Genomic DNA, 18719 nt, shown 5'->3' with positions numbered 1-18719 from the left:
ACAAAACACCAATTGAAAGAACCCACAACCCATTTTACCTACAGAAAATAAAACTCCCCTCCCCAAAACAACCAATCACCACCAACCAAAATCACCTATGATTCAAAATCCCAAAGGTATAGTGGTTAGATTTGTAATTCTAATGAGGAATCCTCACTTGATCCTTCCATCACAATTAATTATTTTCCTTTATCTTCTCTTTGGTGGATAAACTCTTTGAGAAGGCCATCAAACATCAGTGCCACCATTTCTTTTTCTGTAGCTTTTGTCTCATCATTCTGCACTTTGGCTTCACACTTTATTATGCAATGAAAAATGCTCTCTCCAAACTTATCAATGATCTCTTAATTGCCAAATCTAAAGGTCTTTTCTCAACTTTCATTCTTCTTGACCTCTCTACAGCTTCTGACATTATCCATAATACTCTCTTTTTTCTAGTTTGTTTTGGACATTGCTTCCTCTTGGTTCCTATCTGATTGTTTTCCAGGATTCTTTGCTTGATCTTCATCTACAGAAAATCTTCATCCAAAAGGAAATAATTAAAAGAGAGAAGGCAGCAGATTAAGAAAGTTTGAGAAGATGTTCACTGGCATCATGTAGATAGATCAAGTGCTTAGTCCCAGTGAGAGAGGGTTTCTCAACAATAATAGGGTATACATACACATACATATGAATGCACAGCAATGGCTGTGCTCTATAAGTTGTCAATCTAATTGTACATTCTAGCCTAGATCAGGCATGTTCATTCAATTTGTTTTTTTTTTTCCCATATGGAGAGCTGATCAAAGTCTTTTGGGTAATTATGGATATAATTTAGCAGGCTTTGCACTGTTCCATGGTGTAACAATCAACATGTGTCTTAAGACAAATTCTCAAAATGGACAATGAGTTGGAATCAATTTATCAGAAAAAGAATATGCTGCATTACCTTTGGGAAATTACTTGAAAAATACTAAATCGTTCCTGAAAGAGGCTCAAATAGAGATAGAGTTATGACACAGATAGTTTTTGACAAAAGATACAACTTTCAAGACCAAGGTACAACAATTCTGTTTCCAATGACAATCTAGTTATAATTATTTGCTTGATTTTTCAAGGATTTTTTTTTTAGCTGTAGTACAAGGATTTATGGTCTATGAACTTATAAAGGATAAGCTTCTGGCATATCATTCAAATCATCTAATTGGGGACATCCGGTTAAGATGGCGGAGAGGAGGCCCACAGCTGCATAAGCTCCACGCTTTCTCTCACTATCCATTTCATTACAAGCCTCTGAATCAATGCTTGACTGAAAAAAACCCACATATAGTTACCAAGAGAAGCCATCCTTGAGATCTGCCAAGAAAGGTCTGTCTTTACTGGAGGGCTGGGGCGGTTTTAGATCGGGCGCAGGCGGAGGGCAGCGGCAGTGAGAGCACGGGAGCAGAGCTGAGAGGGGGTGGGGAGTGATCGTAGCTGTCTCTGCGGGGAGAGCTTCGCTACAGGTTTGGATACTTTACTCCAGCAGCAAGTCAACAGCCCAGCAGAGAAGCTAAAAACACCGGGGATGAAGAATACAACCGCAAACAGCTGGAGTCTCTCAGGACCTGGCCGCCCCCCCTTCCCCCCCCACAGTGACTCAGCACGCTCTGGGATCTCAGAGCGCAGGCGCAGCACAGTCCTGCTAGTGCCTCACTGCTGCCCCCTGCAGTCTGTAGAGGAAGCTCGATAACATACCCAGCCCCCCCCCCAAAGAAAGACTCCAGTTTTTTCTGTTTTTCTTTGGTAGTTTGTCTCTGATTAATAGACAGAATGAGCAAGAAGCTGAAGAGGACTTTAACCCTTGACAGCTTCTATACAGATAGAGAGCAGACTCTAAATCCTGAGGAGACTAAAAACAGGCAGTCCCCAGGTGAATCCCCAAAGGAGGAGATCATCTGTTCCTCAGCACAGATGAACCTCATAGAAGTGATTAAAAAGGCTCTCACAAGGGAGCTAGAAGAAAAATGGGGAAAGCAGAGTGAGGCTTGGCAAAAGGAGAGGGAAGCTTGGGAAAAGAACCTGGAGAAAGTTAAAGAGAGAGTGGATAAAGAAGTAAAATCCTTGAAAAATAGGATTAGTGAACTGGAAACAGAAAACAGCTCTCTAAAAAACAAAATTGGCGAAATGGAAAAAAATTCCACAGAACAAAAGAACTCAATTGGACAATTAGAAAAAGATTTTAAAAAAGTGAGTGAAGAGAATACTTCACTGAAAATCAGACTTGAACAAGTGGAATTGAATGACTCGAGGAGACAAGAAGAATCAGTCAAGCAAATCCAAAAAAATCAAACAATGGAGAAAAATGTGAAATACCTTCTGGGGAAGACAACAGACCTGGAAAACAGATCCAGGAAAGACAATCTGAGAATCATTGGACTCCCAGAAAAACATGATGAAAAAAAGAGCCTGGACACTGTCTTCCAGGAAATTATCAAAGAGAACTGCCCAGAAGTCATAGGAACAGAGGAAAAAATAAACATTGAAAGGATTCATCGATCACCCACTGAAAGGGATCCTAAAATCAAAACACCAAGGAATATAGTGGCCAAATGCCAGAACCCTCAGATGAAGGAAAAAATATTGCAAGCGGCTAGAAAAACCCAATTCAAGTATCAAGGAGCCACAATAAGGATCACCCAGGATCTGGCAGCATCCACATTAAAGGATCGAAGGGCCTGGAATATGATATTCCGAAAGGCTAAGGAACTTGGTATGCAACCAAAAATAACTTACCCAGCGAGAATGAGCATCTTTTTCCAGGGAAGAAGATGGACATTCAACGAAGTAAGCGAATTTCATCTATTTCTGATGAAAAAACCAGAACTTAACAAAAAGTTTGATCTACAAATATAGAACTCAAGAGAAATCTAAAAAGGTAAAGATTAATCTTGGGAACTATATTTTGACTATATAGATGTATAAAGAATACATGTATACCTTGTTCTGGAAATTGATGTGGAAAGGACATTGTACCAGAAAAAGGGTAAAGTGGGGGTAGTACATCTCATGAAGAGGCATAGGAAACCTATTATATCCGAGAGAAAGAATGGAGGGGGATGAATATAGTGGGTATCTTACTGCTTTCAGAATTGGCTTTAAGTGAAAAATCTTAAGACATATTCAATCTATGGTGAAACTTCTCCCATCTCATTGAAAAGTGAGAAGGGAAAAGTGAAAAGGGAAGGAATAAGCTAAGGGGAAGGGAATACGGGAACGGGGAGGAACTCTAAGGCGGGGGGAGGGATACTAAAAAGGGAAGGCTGTGAGAAGCAAGTGGTGCTCACAAGCTTAATACTGGGAAGGGGGAGAAAGGGGAAAGAAGGGAGGAAAGCATAAACCGGGGTTAACAAGATGGCAAGTAATACAGAATTGGTCATTCTAACCATAAACGTGAACGGGGTAAACTCCCCCATAAAGAGGAAGCGGTTAGCAGAATGGATTAAAAGCCAGAATCCTACAATATGTTGTTTACAGGAAACACACCTGAAGCGGGGAGAAACATGCAGGTTAAAGGTAAAAGGTTGGAGCAAAATCTACTATGCTTCAGGTGAAGTCAAAAAAGCAGGGGTAGCCATCCTGATCTCAGATCAAGCTAAAGCAAAAACTGATCTAATTAAAAGAGATAAGGAAGGACACTATATCTTGCTAAAGGGTAGCATGGATAATGAAGCACTATCTATATTAAACATATATGCACCAAGTGGGGTAGCATCTAAATTCTTAAAAGAGAAACTAAGAGAGCTGCAAGAAGAAATAGACAGTAAAACTATAATAGTGGGAGATCTTAACCTTGCACTCTCAGAATTAGATAAATCAAACCACAAAATAAATAAGAAAGAAGTCAAAGAGGTAAATAGAATACTAGAAAAGTTAGATATGATAGATCTCTGGAGAAAATGTAATGGAGACAGAAAGGAATACACTTTCTTTTCAGCAGTTCATGGAACCTATACAAAAATTGACCATATATTAGGACATAAAAACCTCAAACTCAAATGTAGTAAGGCAGAAATAGTAAATGCATCCTTTTCAGACCACGATGCAATGAAAATTACATTCAACAAAAAAGCAGGGGGAAGTAGACCAAAAAATAATTGGAAACTAAATAATCTCATACTAAAGAATGATTGGGTGAAACAGCAAATCATAGACATAATTAATAACTTCACCCAAGAAAACGATAATGATGAGACATCATACCAAATTTATGGGATGCAGCCAAAGCGGTAATAAGGGGAAATTTCATATCTCTAGAGGCCTATTTGTATAAAATAGAGAAAGAGAAGGTCAATGAATTGGGTTTGCAATTAAAAATGCTAGAAAAGGAACAAATTAAAAACCCCCAGTCAAACACTAAACTTGAAATTCTAAAAATAAAAGGAGAGATCAATAAAATTGAAAGTAAAAAAACTATTGAATTGATTAATAAAACTAAGAGTTGGTTCTATGAAAAAACCAACAAAATAGACAAACCCTTAGTAAATCTGATTAAAAAAAGGAAAGAGGAAAATCAAATTGTTAGTCTTAAAAATGAAAAGGGAGAACTCACCACTAACGAAGAGGAAATTAGAGCAATAATTAGGAGTTACTTTGCCCAACTTTATGCCAATAAATTCGACAACTTAAATGAAATAGAAAAATACCTCCAAAAATACAGCTTGCCCAAACTAACAGAGGAAGAAGTAAATATCCTAAACAGTCCCATCTCAGAAAAAGAAATAGAACAAACTATCAATCAACTCCCTAAGAAAAAATCCCCAGGACCAGATGGATTTACATGTGAATTCTACCAAACATTTAAAGAACAATTAACTCCAATGTTATATAAACTATTTGAAAAAATAGGGATTGAAGGAGTCCTACCAAACTCCTTTTATGACACAGACATGGTACTGATACCTAAACCAGGTAGGCTGAAAACAGAGAAAGAAAATTATAGACCAATCTCCCTAATGAATATTGATGCTAAAATCTTAAATAAAATATTAGCAAAAAGATTACAGAAAATTGTCACCAGGATAATACACTATGACCAAGTAGGATTTATACCAGAAATGCAGGGCTGGTTCAATATTAGGAAAACTATTAGCATAATTGACTATATCAATAACCAAACAAACAAAAACCACATGATCATCTCAATAGATGCAGAAAAAGCATTTGATAAAATCCAACATCCATTCCTAATAAAAACACTTGAGAGCATAGGAATAAATGGACTTTTCCTTAAAATAGTCAGGAGCATATATTTAAAACCATCAGTAAGCATCATATGCAATGGGGAAAAACTGGAACCTTTCCCAGTAAGATCTGGAGTGAAGCAAGGTTGCCCACTATCACCATTATTATTTAATATCGTATTAGAAACACTAGCCTCGGCAATAAGAGTCAAGAAAGATATTAAAGGAATTAGAGTAGGCAATGAGGAAACCAAACTATCACTCTTTGCAGATGATATGATGGTATACCTAGAGAACCCCAGAGATTCTACCAAAAAGCTATTGGAAATAATTCATAATTTTAGCAAAGTAGCTGGCTACAAAATAAATCCCCATAAATCCTCAGCATTTTTATACATCACCAACAAAACCCAACAGCAAGAGATACAAAAAGAAATTCCATTCAGAATAACTGTTGATACCATAAAATATTTGGGAATCTATCTACCAAAGGAAAGTCAGGAACTATATGAGCAAAATTATAAAAAAGTCTCCACACAAATAAAGTCAGACTTAAATAATTGGAAAAATATTAAGTGCTCTTGGATCGGCCGAGCGAACATAATAAAGATGACAATACTCCCTAAACTAATCTATTTATTTAGTGCTATACCAATCAGACTTCCAAGAAAATATTTTATTGATCTAGAAAAAATAACAACAAAATTCATATGGAACAATAAAAAGTCGAGAATCTCAAGGGAATTAATGAAAAAAAAATCAAATGAAGGTGGCCTAGCTGTACCTGATCTAAAATTATATTATAAAGCAGCAGTCACCAAAACCATTTGGTATTGGCTAAGAAATAGATTAGTGGATCAGTGGAAAAGGCTAGGCTCACAAGACAGAATAGTCAATTATAGCAATCTAGTGTTTGACAAACCCATAGCCCCTAACTTCTGGGAAAAGAATTCATTATTTGATAAAAACTGCTGGGATAATTGGAAATTAGTATGGCAGAAATTAGGCATGGACCCACACTTAACACCATATACCAAGATAAGATCAAAATGGGTCTATGACCTAGGCATAAAGAACGAGATTATAAATAAATTAGAGGAACATAGAATAGTTTATCTCTCAGACTTGTGGAGGAGAAAGAAATTTGTGACCAAAGATGAACTAGAGACCATTACTGATCACAGAATAGAAAATTTCGATTACATCAAATTAAAAAGCCTTTGTACAAATAAAACTAATGCAAACAAGATTAGAAGGGAAGCAACAAACTGGGAAAACATTTTCACAGTTAAAGGTTCTGATAAAGGCCTCATTTCCAAAATATATAGAGAACTGACTCAAATTTATAAGAAATCAAGCCATTCTCCAATTGATAAATGGTCAAAGGATATGAACAGACAATTTTCAGAGGATGAGATTGAAACTATTACCACTCATATGAAAGAGTGTTCCAAATCATTATTGATCAGAGAAATGCAAATTAAGACAACTCTGAGATACCACTACACACCTGTCAGATTGGCTAAGATGACAAGAAAAAATAATGATGAATGTTGGAGGGGATGCGGGAAAACTGGGACACTAATGCATTGTTGGTGGAGTTGTGAACGAATCCAACCATTCTGGAGAGCAATCTGGAATTATGCCCCAAAAATTATCAAATTGTGCATACCCTTTGATCCAGCAGTGTTTCTATTGGGCTTATATCCCAAAGAAATACTAAAGAAGGGAAAGGGACCTGTATGTGCCAAAATGTTTATAGCAGCCCTGTTTGTAGTGGCTTGAAACTGGAAAATGAATGGATGCCCATCAATTGGAGAATGGCTGGGTAAATTGTGGTATATGAATGTTATGGAATATTATTGTTCTGTAAGAAATGACCAGCAGGATGAATACAGAGAGGACTGGCGAGACTTACATGAACTGATGCTAAGTGAAATGAGCAGAACCAGGAGATCATTATACACTTCGACAACGATGTTGTATGAGGACATATTTTGATGGAAGTGGATTTCTTTGACAAAGAGACCTGAGTTTCAATTGATAAATGACGGACAAAAGCAGCTACACCCAAAGAAAGAACACTGGGAAACGAATGTAAACTATCTGCATTTTTGTTTTTCTTCCCGGGTTATTTATACCTTCTGAATCCAATTCTCCCTAAGCAACAAGAGAACTGTTCGGTTCTGCAAACATATATTGTATCTAGGATATACTGCAACATATCCAACATATAAAGGACTGCTTGCCATCTAGGGGAGGGGGTGGAGGGAGGGAGGGGAAAAAAAATCGGAACAGAAACGAGTGTCAATATAAAGTAATTATTAAATAAAAAATTAAAAAAAAATCATCTAATTGGAGCTTTCTAGGTATGTATGGCAGATGGTAAAATTTTGCAACCTACATTGATATGTTATATCATTCTACCATTTTACTACATAATCTGCAATGATCAATAAGACTGGGATCCTTAGAGATAAGCTTGAAAAATCTCTCTAACTCTTCCTTTAATGATTAACTAGCTCTTCCCAGACCATACTTTTCCTCTATAACAATGATTTTAAATCACTAGCAGTCATTATTTAAACCCCATTATCCATCCTTTTCTACCTGTACCCTTATTCCATTCTCCTTAAAATTCCCCTCCTCAAAATCCTAACCTAAAGCTATCTACTTCTATTGTGCTCTTTGAAATGTTTATTCCATAGGCAAAAAACCTGTCTTCATCTTAAGTCCGTTCCTTTCCTATTATCTCCATCTTCTGGTTCTCTGAAACCTGGTTCTTTGCTGATAACAGTCTCCCTCACCTCCCACCCCAGAAACAGTTGCATTCTGATTCATTCCTCCGATTTAATGGTTGAGGGAAGGGGAGTTGGAATACTCTTTGTTCCCCATTGTCATCTCCAGGTTGTCCTGGTCCTACAATCACTTGGTAACCTCTCGGCCACAGAGGTTCATTCAATCCATATTTACCACACAATCAAAATTCTGGTACTGTTATCTATCTAATTTCCAGGTCACATCTTTTCTTTATTCAATGTATTCAGTATCTGAATCTTTCTATCTTCCCCAACTCCTGATCTCATACTAAAAGATTTCAACATACTTAGTGATATCACCTCAAGCACTCAAAATTCACTTCTTCATTTCATGTAATTTATTCTTCATAATCATTCAGTCACATAAAAGATAGTTAAATCTTTTATTTTATCACTTCCACGTTCATGAATTCTGAAATTCATTTATTTTAACACAATTTCCAAATTGTCTTCTGCCTTCTAATACCAAACCACACTTACCATCCATATGATGGTCTCCAATTTTTCAACTATTTCATTCCCAAGCCATCACACTGCATTAGGCATGCTTTCTTCCTTTCTCAATCTTGATAAACTAGTTCAGTTGTATATTGTTTTTGTCGCTTGAACACTTTATCTCCTTAAAGGTTTACTGATCTTGCTAGGCTAAGCCTCAGTCAGAGAAACTTGCTGTAGATTTTTTTTTTCCAGTTGTCATCTTCTATTCTAATTTTAAAGGAGGAGAGTTTTGTTTTTTTCAACAGTTTTAATTTATGTAATCAAAATTGTTCCTTTTGTGTCTCATGAGATTGTTCTTTCTTTGATAATAAATCCTTGCCCTATTTATAGATATGGAAGGTAATTTCTTCTTTGCTCCTCTAATTTGTTTACATCACCCTTTATATCTGGGTCATGTATTCATTTGGAGAATATTTTGGTAGACAGTATGAGATAATGGTCTCTAACCTAGGTTCTGCCAGATTGCTCTCTAGCAGTTATCTCATTATGAGGGAATCTTTATATTTATTACTGTGTTTCCTTCTATATGTTTTGTGCCTAATCTGTTCCATTAATTGACCTCTTCATTTCCAAACCAGTACTAAATTGTTCTAATTGCTCTGTAACATAGGTTGATATCTGGTACCGGCAGGTCCTTTCTTTATCCAGTTTTTTCATTATTTCCATTGGAATTCTTTACTTTTTGTTTCTCTGGATGAATTTTAATATTTTTTCTTAGTTTTTTAAAGAAATCCTTTGGTCACTTTAATCATATGGCATCAAATAAATAAAGAGAGGAACCACTGTCATTTTTATTATACTGGCTCAGCCTACTTGAGAGCAATGAATATTTCTCCAATTATTTAGGTCTGCATTTTCATAAAATGTTTTATAGATCTATTAATATAATTATTGTATGTGTCTTGATAAGTATACTCCCAAGTATTTTATATACTGTTTTATTTTAAATGGAATGTTTTTTTAATCTCTTCCTGCTTGGCTTTGTTGGTAATATGCAGAAATATTCTACTTATTCTTTACATTATTGCATTGGCGGAGATCATTTTTTCAGTTGGTTATAAATTATTAATGTGTCTAACACATCAAACAGTATTATCACTGGATAGATTTTGCATATTTGTAAGACATCAATAAACCCTGAGTACAGATCTGAATCAATGCTTTTGCAATAATCAACAAAGACAGTATAAGTCTTAGGCTGCTTTTGAGTAATTTGTTCAATAATTAATGAATCAATAATAAGTAGTTCTTTATGCTCTTGGGACTTTCTGGCATATCCTAACTGCTCTTTAGCCAATATTATTTTCTTTTAAGTGATTATAGATATTTTTATTGGTGTGACTTATGAATTCTTTGTATAAAATACATAAACCCATTAAATGGTTTATATTTGTAGGGGTTTCTGATACTATTATCTTTTGTAATGGATACATGATACCTTCCATTAAGAATAAATAGTATGATGACATTTACTGCAGCTGTTTTCTTACTCTTGTAAGCTACTGTGGTCAGTTGAAAACCTGCAAAAGTACCCATTTTGGATGCATTCACATTCATGAGCTGATACTCCAGAAATAATGTACTCTCTTTACCAGACAAACTATAAGCCTCCTTAGGTGCTTAAAGTAAGGCACTAGCATGTATAGTGTAGTGGCTAGAGCCTTGCACCTGGCATAAGGAAAATTTGAATCAAATCTAGTCTCACATATTTACACACTTAAGTGTCCCATTTAAGTGACTCTAGACAAGTCATTTTATTGCTATATGTTTCCTCAACTATAAAATGGGAATAATAGCACTTTTCTCACAATTATTTTGAGGACTGAATGAGATAATATTTATAAAATGCTTAACACATAGCAAGCATTTTAATATTTATTTCTTTCCTTTCTTCATGTATGTAAATGCAAAGAAATGATATGCCATTTTTTGCTACAATAACCAGTATTTGTTTAATGTATTCAGGATGGGTCAGGTCCTCCATAGAAAGGAGAATAAGTATTATTAATTAATATTTATTAGTTACTCTCTACAGAGTTTGCACTAGGTACAATGTATGTTATGTATATAATAAATAGATAAAAGGGGGAAGGAAGGAAAAACTGCACATACTCAAGGTAAAGTGAATTTTAATTTTTAGAGAATATCAAATAAAATTGATTTTAAAATCACAAAATCATGCAAGAATATCAGTTAAGAACATTTATCAACATTTAAGCGATGGATTTTCCCCCATGTATATGAAAATTTGCTCCATAAAAACATATTTTATTATTTTTTGGCAACTACTAGTAGATGTACTGAGAAATTTTTCAATAAGTAGATTATAGGAATAATTTAAAAGTCTAGTATCCAGAGAATTCCTCTAATTATAAGTGCCAATGAATCACAGAAGAAATTTCATGTAAATATAGATCTTTAAACAATAATTCCCTCTCAGAGAGTTTTTGATAATATTCCCTTCACTTAAACTGTCAAATCAGAATACATAACTTTAACTATTTAGATTAATTAATCTTGGATTCTGTTTTAAATGTTTTCTATTCTAAACCACTTTGTACATAGATAAGTTAATGATTTATTTTTCAAGACAAATATTTAAGCAGGCAATAATTTTAATTCCAAAGATATTTTATTAAAAATCTCCAAATTGAGTCGAGGATTTATGAAGCATCCATTATGCAATTTTAATGCAAAAAATAAAAGTCAAAAAAGTTAAAAAAAATAAAACCTAGTCTTAAACAACTTGGTCTAATGACAACTTGGTATATTATATATATATATATATCCATAAGAGCCAAGGGAGAGGAAAAGGGAGCAAGAACAAATGTATGATATCTTACACATTATCAATCATCAATACACATTATATTAATGATAACTATCAAAATCTTCAGTGGTTTCTCACTGCCTCCAATGTAAAATATGTATTCCTTAACCTGAATTAAGACCACACAAACTGGCTCCATATTACCTTTCTAATCTAATTTCCCAGGGCTCCAAGTTATATAATATACATCAAAGCTTCTTAAACCATGGACTGTAACTATAGGGGATTGAGAAATATTTGACAAGTTGTAAAAGGTATTAAATATTCTGCCAAGATTTAATTCTTTATGAAAAAATAAATAAGTGCAATCTCATTAGCATACAAATGTGTACTCATCTTTAATATATATATATCTCAAAGAATTATTTTTTAAAATTTTCTTTATGATTTATTAATCAGTAAATGTTGATTTGTATGCCTATTTTATATACCTATGTATCCAGAATCCAGGTAAAAATTTCTTGGCTAAAAAGGGATCACAAGTAGAAAAAGTTTAAGAATCCCTGGTCTACATTCTTTCCATACTGAAAGTTAACTGATTTTCAACCTCTAAGCATCTGATCCAGCCTAATCCAATCCAATAAGGCACACACTGGAGCATATCAGCATGTTATATACTAGTATGAAACCAATACTAGCACTGGAAAATACTAGGATGAAAACATAAAATGAAAATCTTTTCCTGTCAAGGAGTCTAAATTCTCTAGGGGAAGAGAATAATAATTAATATGTAAATAGTCAAATGTATACATGATAATTTGAGGGAGAGAACATTGACAATTAAAGGGAACAGGAGGAAAGTCTTCTTGTAGGAGGTAGCACATGAGTTAAACATTAAAGACAGGTAGGGATTCTAAGAGGCAAACACTCAAGGCACTGGGCACAGCCTCTACACAGACACAAAATTCGGGGTTGAACTGATATGTAAGAGGAACAGCAGATCAGTTTGGCCAGAATGTAAGCTCCTTGTAAATAGGTATTATTTTTCTTTCATATGTGTATTTCAGCAACCAGAACAGTTCCTAGCATACAAAAAAACACTTAGTAAATGCTCATTCACTGGTCGATTGAATGTACAGTAGCCCCATGGCTTCTAAGAAGACATTGAAAGCTCTTCACAACTTGGCTGCTAACTTCCCATTCAGGATTACTTACACTGTTTTCCTTTACAGTCTCCCATTAATGTTCTCATTGTTCCATGTTCTATCACTGTGCTTTTGCACAGTCTGTCTGCCATGCCTGAAATACACAATTCCACTTTCAGCTCCAAGAATTTCTATTGCCTTTCATAACACAGTCCAAGTTCTATATGAGGTTTTTCCTGATTCAGGTGACATAGGGGACAGAAATTATAAAGGTATGGAAATAGGAAATGGAGTATAATGTTCCAGGACCATGTAGACTCCAAGTGTTGGGTCAGAGTAAATGGAAAAGGTGGGTAGGAGGCAATTTAGGAAGAGCTTTAAATGCCAAACAGAAGAATTTATATTGGATCCTGGAGATAAAAAAGTCACTGAAATGAACTAGGAAGGGAAAAGGAATCAGACTGAAGATTGAAATGCTCACAACACTTTAGACCTATACTAAACTAAGTGAAGTCTAGACTGGAAAGGGAAGCCTAAAGGCAGAGAGATCAGTTAGAAGAGTATTAAATTGGTCCAGATGAGAGGTAATGAGGGCTGAAATTGGATTGTGGCCATGAATGAAGAGGATAATAAATATATTAGAAATAGCAAAATAGTGAATGGATGGGATAAGTGGGGTGCAGAGTTGAGGTTTCAGGTCTAGCCAATCTAGGGTGGTGGTAGTGCCCTTATAATAATTACAACATTCTGAAGGTAAAAGGGTTTTGTGGAGGGGGGGTAATGAGTTTTGGGTATATTAATTCTGAGATGCCCACAGGAATACAATCTGAAGTGTCCAAGAGGCAGCTGGACATGCACGATGTTAGTTCAAAAGAGAGACTATATCTTGATATATACACCTGGGAATAATCTGCAAAGAGATAACAGAACACTTGAGAATTGATGAGATATACAAGTGAGATAACAGAGTGAAAAGGATACTGAGGACAGAGTACTAAGAGATACCCACTCTAAGAGACTGAATGTCTTACACATCTAGTATGTTTATTAGAATGAAGATTCTTTTTCAGTTACTTTACTAGAACACTAGACAACTAAAAGACTACCTTTAACAATGATCAGATCTGAGGACCATAATAAACAAAAAGACATAGGAAAGGCTTTGAAACCATTCAACCTCCTCATCACTATGATCCCCAAACTCTAGTTCTATTGAAATCATGGTTTATTATCCTTCATTGAAATTCATTTGAATAAGTGCATTTTATTATATGTAGGCTTTTTTGTTTTCTTATCCTACTAAGGACCACATCACTCATATGGTAAGTCACTTGTCACTAAATGTAGGAATTAATTATAACTAGAGTAACTGATTATCCTCTCCATTTTAAGTAAATAATTTTTTTTTCCATTGTCAGAAAATAGCATTAATTAGTCAGTATATTGGAGGCATGAGAGAAGATGCACTGAATGCTGCAAAAGATGGCCAAGAATGGAGTGACTTTAAGGGGAAGCCAGATTTCCACAAATTAAAAAACACTGACAAAAGCATAACATGAGATCAAAGAAGAAACAAACTGTCTAAAAAGAAGTTTCGAAAGAAAATTCTAGCTCTTTTCCAACTAAGCTATTTTAATTCCAAGGGGCAGTGAAGTGACATAGAACTGTGGAGTGAATACTGTGTCTAGAGTCAGGACAACTGAGTTCAAATTCAGAATTAGACATGTGCTAGCTATGCAACAATAGTCAAGTCACTGAGCTTCTGCCCACTTCAGTTTCTTCATCTGTAACATGGCAATAATAATAATACTATCTACCTCTTAGGATTGTCCTAAGAACCAAATTAAAAAAAAAATTTGTAAAGTGCTTTGCAAAGAATAAAATGTTATATAATGCTATAACAATTATAATAAAGTTATAACAATGTATTGGTGTGACAAGGGGCAATTTTTCCTTTTTATCTATCCAGCTACAGAATAACAAGATTTATTGACAGTCAAAAAATGTATGTTGTTTTGGAATCAGGCAATAAATAAAGATTCACTGATTTAAAAACTTTTTTTTTTAATAGGAAAAAGACCTTCTTTATTCCATCAGAGAAAGGAAATCACATGTGTGCTGCAGTCTGTTCTACGATCAAGCAGACCCAAAGCTTTTGGGTGCAGCTAGGCCTTGTAACATATAGTTGTGGCTAGACAAAAAGGCAGCCAGTAAGATGTAGCCATTGATCCCAATGAGGGAGTAATAGCAGCAATGAGACAAGTTTGTTTAATGGAAATAGTCCATTCACAGCAGGGCTTTGTAACCAGAATGTATGTGGTCTTTTCAGGTGCTTATCCCAGCTCCAGGACCAATGGGGATGGACATGAGCCAATTCAGTGACTGCTGCAGTAGAGTTCATCCAGAGCACAAAGGATTACGCCTAGGGCAAACTCAGAACATAGCTTGCTTTTGGGGCTGTAGCTCCAGAAAACAAAGTCTCTCCTAATAGTAAGAAAATAATAAGAAATAGTAAAAGAAAGGAATGACAATAGGAATGGTCTTGGAATAGAAATCCTGACCCCAAGATAGATAATAACTCACTTACAGACACTACTGTGCTGGGGAGCACAGAGATACAGGTTCATTCACCTGAAAAGGCATAAACCCTAATTTTGGTGGTCACCTACAGCTGGTCACTTTTTAGGGTTTAGAGCATGTAAGGGATTTGGGGGCTATATAAGTACAAGGAGAAAATGACTCATGAACTTTGAAAGTTGAATGGAAACTGATGTTTAGAGAAGTTCTGAAGTTAGCACTAACAAGAAGTTAGAGAAGAATCTGTTCAGAATCACAATAAACAGTAATACCAGTGTTAAGCCTAGAACTCAGGTTTCACCTCAGCTCAATTCCAGAAAGGCTAAGGAAATTAATCAATATATTGTTTTATTAATATAACTGCTTAAGCAAAACAAATTAAATGATTTAAAAAAGAGCTTTTAATTGTGTAAATAATAATTCTTAGGTTAAGCAAAAGAGAAATCTCATATTTCTTAAATTCTTCCTGCTTATGTTCTCTTCAACATAGCTATTCAGGCTTATTTATGATCATCCAGATAGTTAAATATATGCCCACAGATGAGGTCATCGAAATATACTGAAAATACTACCACAAAACTCACAAAACAAAATCTTCTAAAAAATATAAATGCTCATTTACTGGAAATAAGTAGTAAATTTGGCTGGAAAATAAGTGGAAATATTGTTTACAATTTCAAAAAAAAAAAAACCCATGCAATTGTTTCAAACAACAATTTAAAGATTTACAGATTGTAAAGGAAGTGCTGTCTTATTTATGGAGTATGAAATTTGTCACTAAGAACAAATGAGCTACAGAAGCAAAGAATAAAATATTAAAGTCTTTCAAGAAGACTTTTTTTCTCTTTGAATCATCAAACAAGTTTCAAAATATTCATTCATGCTGACTGAACCAATTTGAATGTAATTAACTTGTGAATTGATGGCTTTGGTCTCAGAGAAATTTATTTAATGAAAAAAAAAAAAAGCAAGAATCCAATAAAAATGTGAAGTGGCAGCCATTCCTGTCAGATGTGATGTATTTAGTTACTCATTCTTCTTTTCCATACTACTTTGAAAATGCTATATACAAAGAAGGTTCATGCTGCCAGGCATATAAGTACTTTTAACATATATATGAACATACACACATATATACATATATGTGCAAATGTAGTTAAATATATTAAATTTCAAAGGATTTGGAAGTCACAGCTATATAAAATATAACAAACTATTTTCATTACTTCATTATTTCAACTACTTCATTAATAGAGTATGTAATAAAATAGTTTGTTATATTATTTTTTTGTTATATAAGTTACATATATAACAAAAAATATAACAAACTATTTTATTACATACTCTATTAATGAAGTAGACTGAATGGAACTAAAATTTAAATATGCATAACTACCAAAGAGTAGTTTTTGTATTGATTTTTTAACCTAAAAGGGATTAATGAAAAATTCTTTGAAAAATGCTTCTGATCACAGATATTTAAATAAATCTACTTGAACCTAAAAGTCAAAAAATATTCTGATGAAATTATACTGCTGCTAAAAGAATACTTTCATCTCCACGTAAAATTTCTATAACTTGTCTCAGTCATCCAAAAATAAATATTCCTCACCTTTCAAGCAGCTGCTTCATTATAATTCCTAAACAAAAATAATTATTTTTGATGTGTTCACTAAAAATAAGTAAGGTTAAATAAACCTTTTGAGTACAAAGATTTCACTTCTATAGTAAGTAGCATTAGTTAAAAGACTGGGGAATGGGTAAATTATTGCACCAAATGGCTGAGAATTAATCTCTGATGACTAGCTGCAATCTAACGAGGCATCTGTGTCCCAGGGAACCCACAGTATGTCCCTGGCGGTATGTGTAGTGTGTAGAGTCTGCATGGCATTCTTTGTCCTCTTTTGCAAGCAGCTTTTCGTCTCATTGTTTAGAATATCCTCATGCATCTGTGACGCGTGGAATGCATTCATACTAACAGACTTACTATTGTTTTCTCTCAGAAGCTTTGTTGAGCAAAGACTGCATCACGGTTCTTGATAATTATATTGCTTAATTAATCAAGACAAAAAAAATTTGCAAATCATTGCCCCGTTGCCAAGCAGGGAGATAAAAAATGAAAACAATACAAGCTGAAGCAATATAACAAAAGTAACAGCTATCTGATCAGAAATTCTTATATAATGAAGCTATTAATGCTAAATCGGTTAATGTTAACATTGCTCCAGGTGTCTCTACTTAGATGCAAACAAAAAGGCTAACATTTATGTATATAAAAGGCCAAATGTTGCCATGGATTCTGTAACCTGATAGAGAGGACAGCCTTTTCATTTGATTAGGGAATGCAATTTAAATACCAGGGACTGAAGCCAAACAACAGACATTTCTCTTTGCAAGCCTCTTTCATTCACCCTGAGGTCAGTAGTTGGTGAACAAAAGGTCAGCCACACTTGCCCTGGAAATGTCTGGATTAATTTTATTACATTGTAATGGTTTGTATTTTAAATGTAGGGATACACTAAATTTCCAGTTACCTATTATCTTGTTTGGCCCTTTGGGCTTTTGAAATAAAGTATTAAGAAATGGGTTCACTCAACTCATTTTGTCACAATTTGCAACCAATTTTAGAAAACTGAAATTAATATTCATATGAAAGTTTTAGAGCAGCACAAATCTGATTATAGTATAACTCTCTTCTTTTTTACCTTTGAAAATGAAAATTAGAGTAACCTAAAGTTTCAACACAAAGAAATAAGAAAATCATGGAAGAGCAAATGATACTTTAAAAGTTTTCTTCTTAACACATGAATAAATTTATTAATTACTGCGGGTAGACAATTTCTGGTTCTGAAAAGTACCTTATGCAATTTGCTAATATTTTAATACTTAACTAGTTAGGTAATTAAAATCTAATAAATCCTTGGGGTGAAAAAACTAATTTTATGAAGGAGTAATATCATTGCTGATATTACAATCTTCACTTACAAAAACTACAACTTGATATATTTTGGTATCTAAATTTCTAAATCAAAGATACTACATATTTATTGTGAAGAAACTTCCGACTTCTTGCTTTATTGGTAAAAAACAAAATCTAAGGAGAAAACAGTGAAGAACTCTTTATATGTATATATATTTTTTTATTTTTGGCTAACAGTATAAATGTCACTTTTTAAAATTGCATTGTATTCAGTGAGGACATTTCAAGAGATAGTATCACACTTGAGCAGTATTACAAATGATTTCTTTTTTGCTTCTTTTAACCTCAAAGTAAAATATATTTCTCATAACTTTACTTAAAGCTATTTTATAAGTCCTAATTTAAGAAATAAAACACTGGTTAGCTGAGTAAACATTTTAAAAAGAAGAGGTTTTAAGGACTATAACTCTATTTAGCTGGAGATAGTGGATTCACATACCTTTTGAATAAAAATAGAGAACAAATTTAATATTTCTTAAATCTGGAATTATCCTCTTTATGAGTTATCTTGACTATTCACTTTAACAAACATTTATTGACCATCCACTATTTACTAGGTACTAGGCTGAGTTTTAGGAATACAGATAAAACAAAAATAGTACTTACACTCAAGAAGTTTAGAATATTTTAACTATGAAACTGTTATAGAAATCTGAAAATAGTGCTTTTAACTCCCTTGGATCATGATCTTATTTTTACTAAATAAAAGCCTGTTATCAACAATATTAA

General features: G+C 34.1%; 1 protein-coding gene across 1 annotated transcript in view; it reads right to left on the bottom strand.

Moving 5' to 3' along the window:
• Positions 1 to 18719, bottom strand: part of RALGAPA2 (Ral GTPase activating protein catalytic subunit alpha 2) — a 397768-nt gene that overhangs the window by 129349 nt on the left and 249700 nt on the right. The gene's annotated exons all lie outside the window — the stretch shown is intronic.

The sequence above is a fragment of the Antechinus flavipes genome, chromosome 2 (assembly GCF_016432865.1).
Source record: "Antechinus flavipes isolate AdamAnt ecotype Samford, QLD, Australia chromosome 2, AdamAnt_v2, whole genome shotgun sequence".
In the NCBI taxonomy this organism is placed as follows: domain Eukaryota; kingdom Metazoa; phylum Chordata; class Mammalia; order Dasyuromorphia; family Dasyuridae; genus Antechinus; species Antechinus flavipes.
Note: the sequence above shows the minus strand (reverse complement) of the source record. Positions and strands in the feature narration are given on the sequence as shown.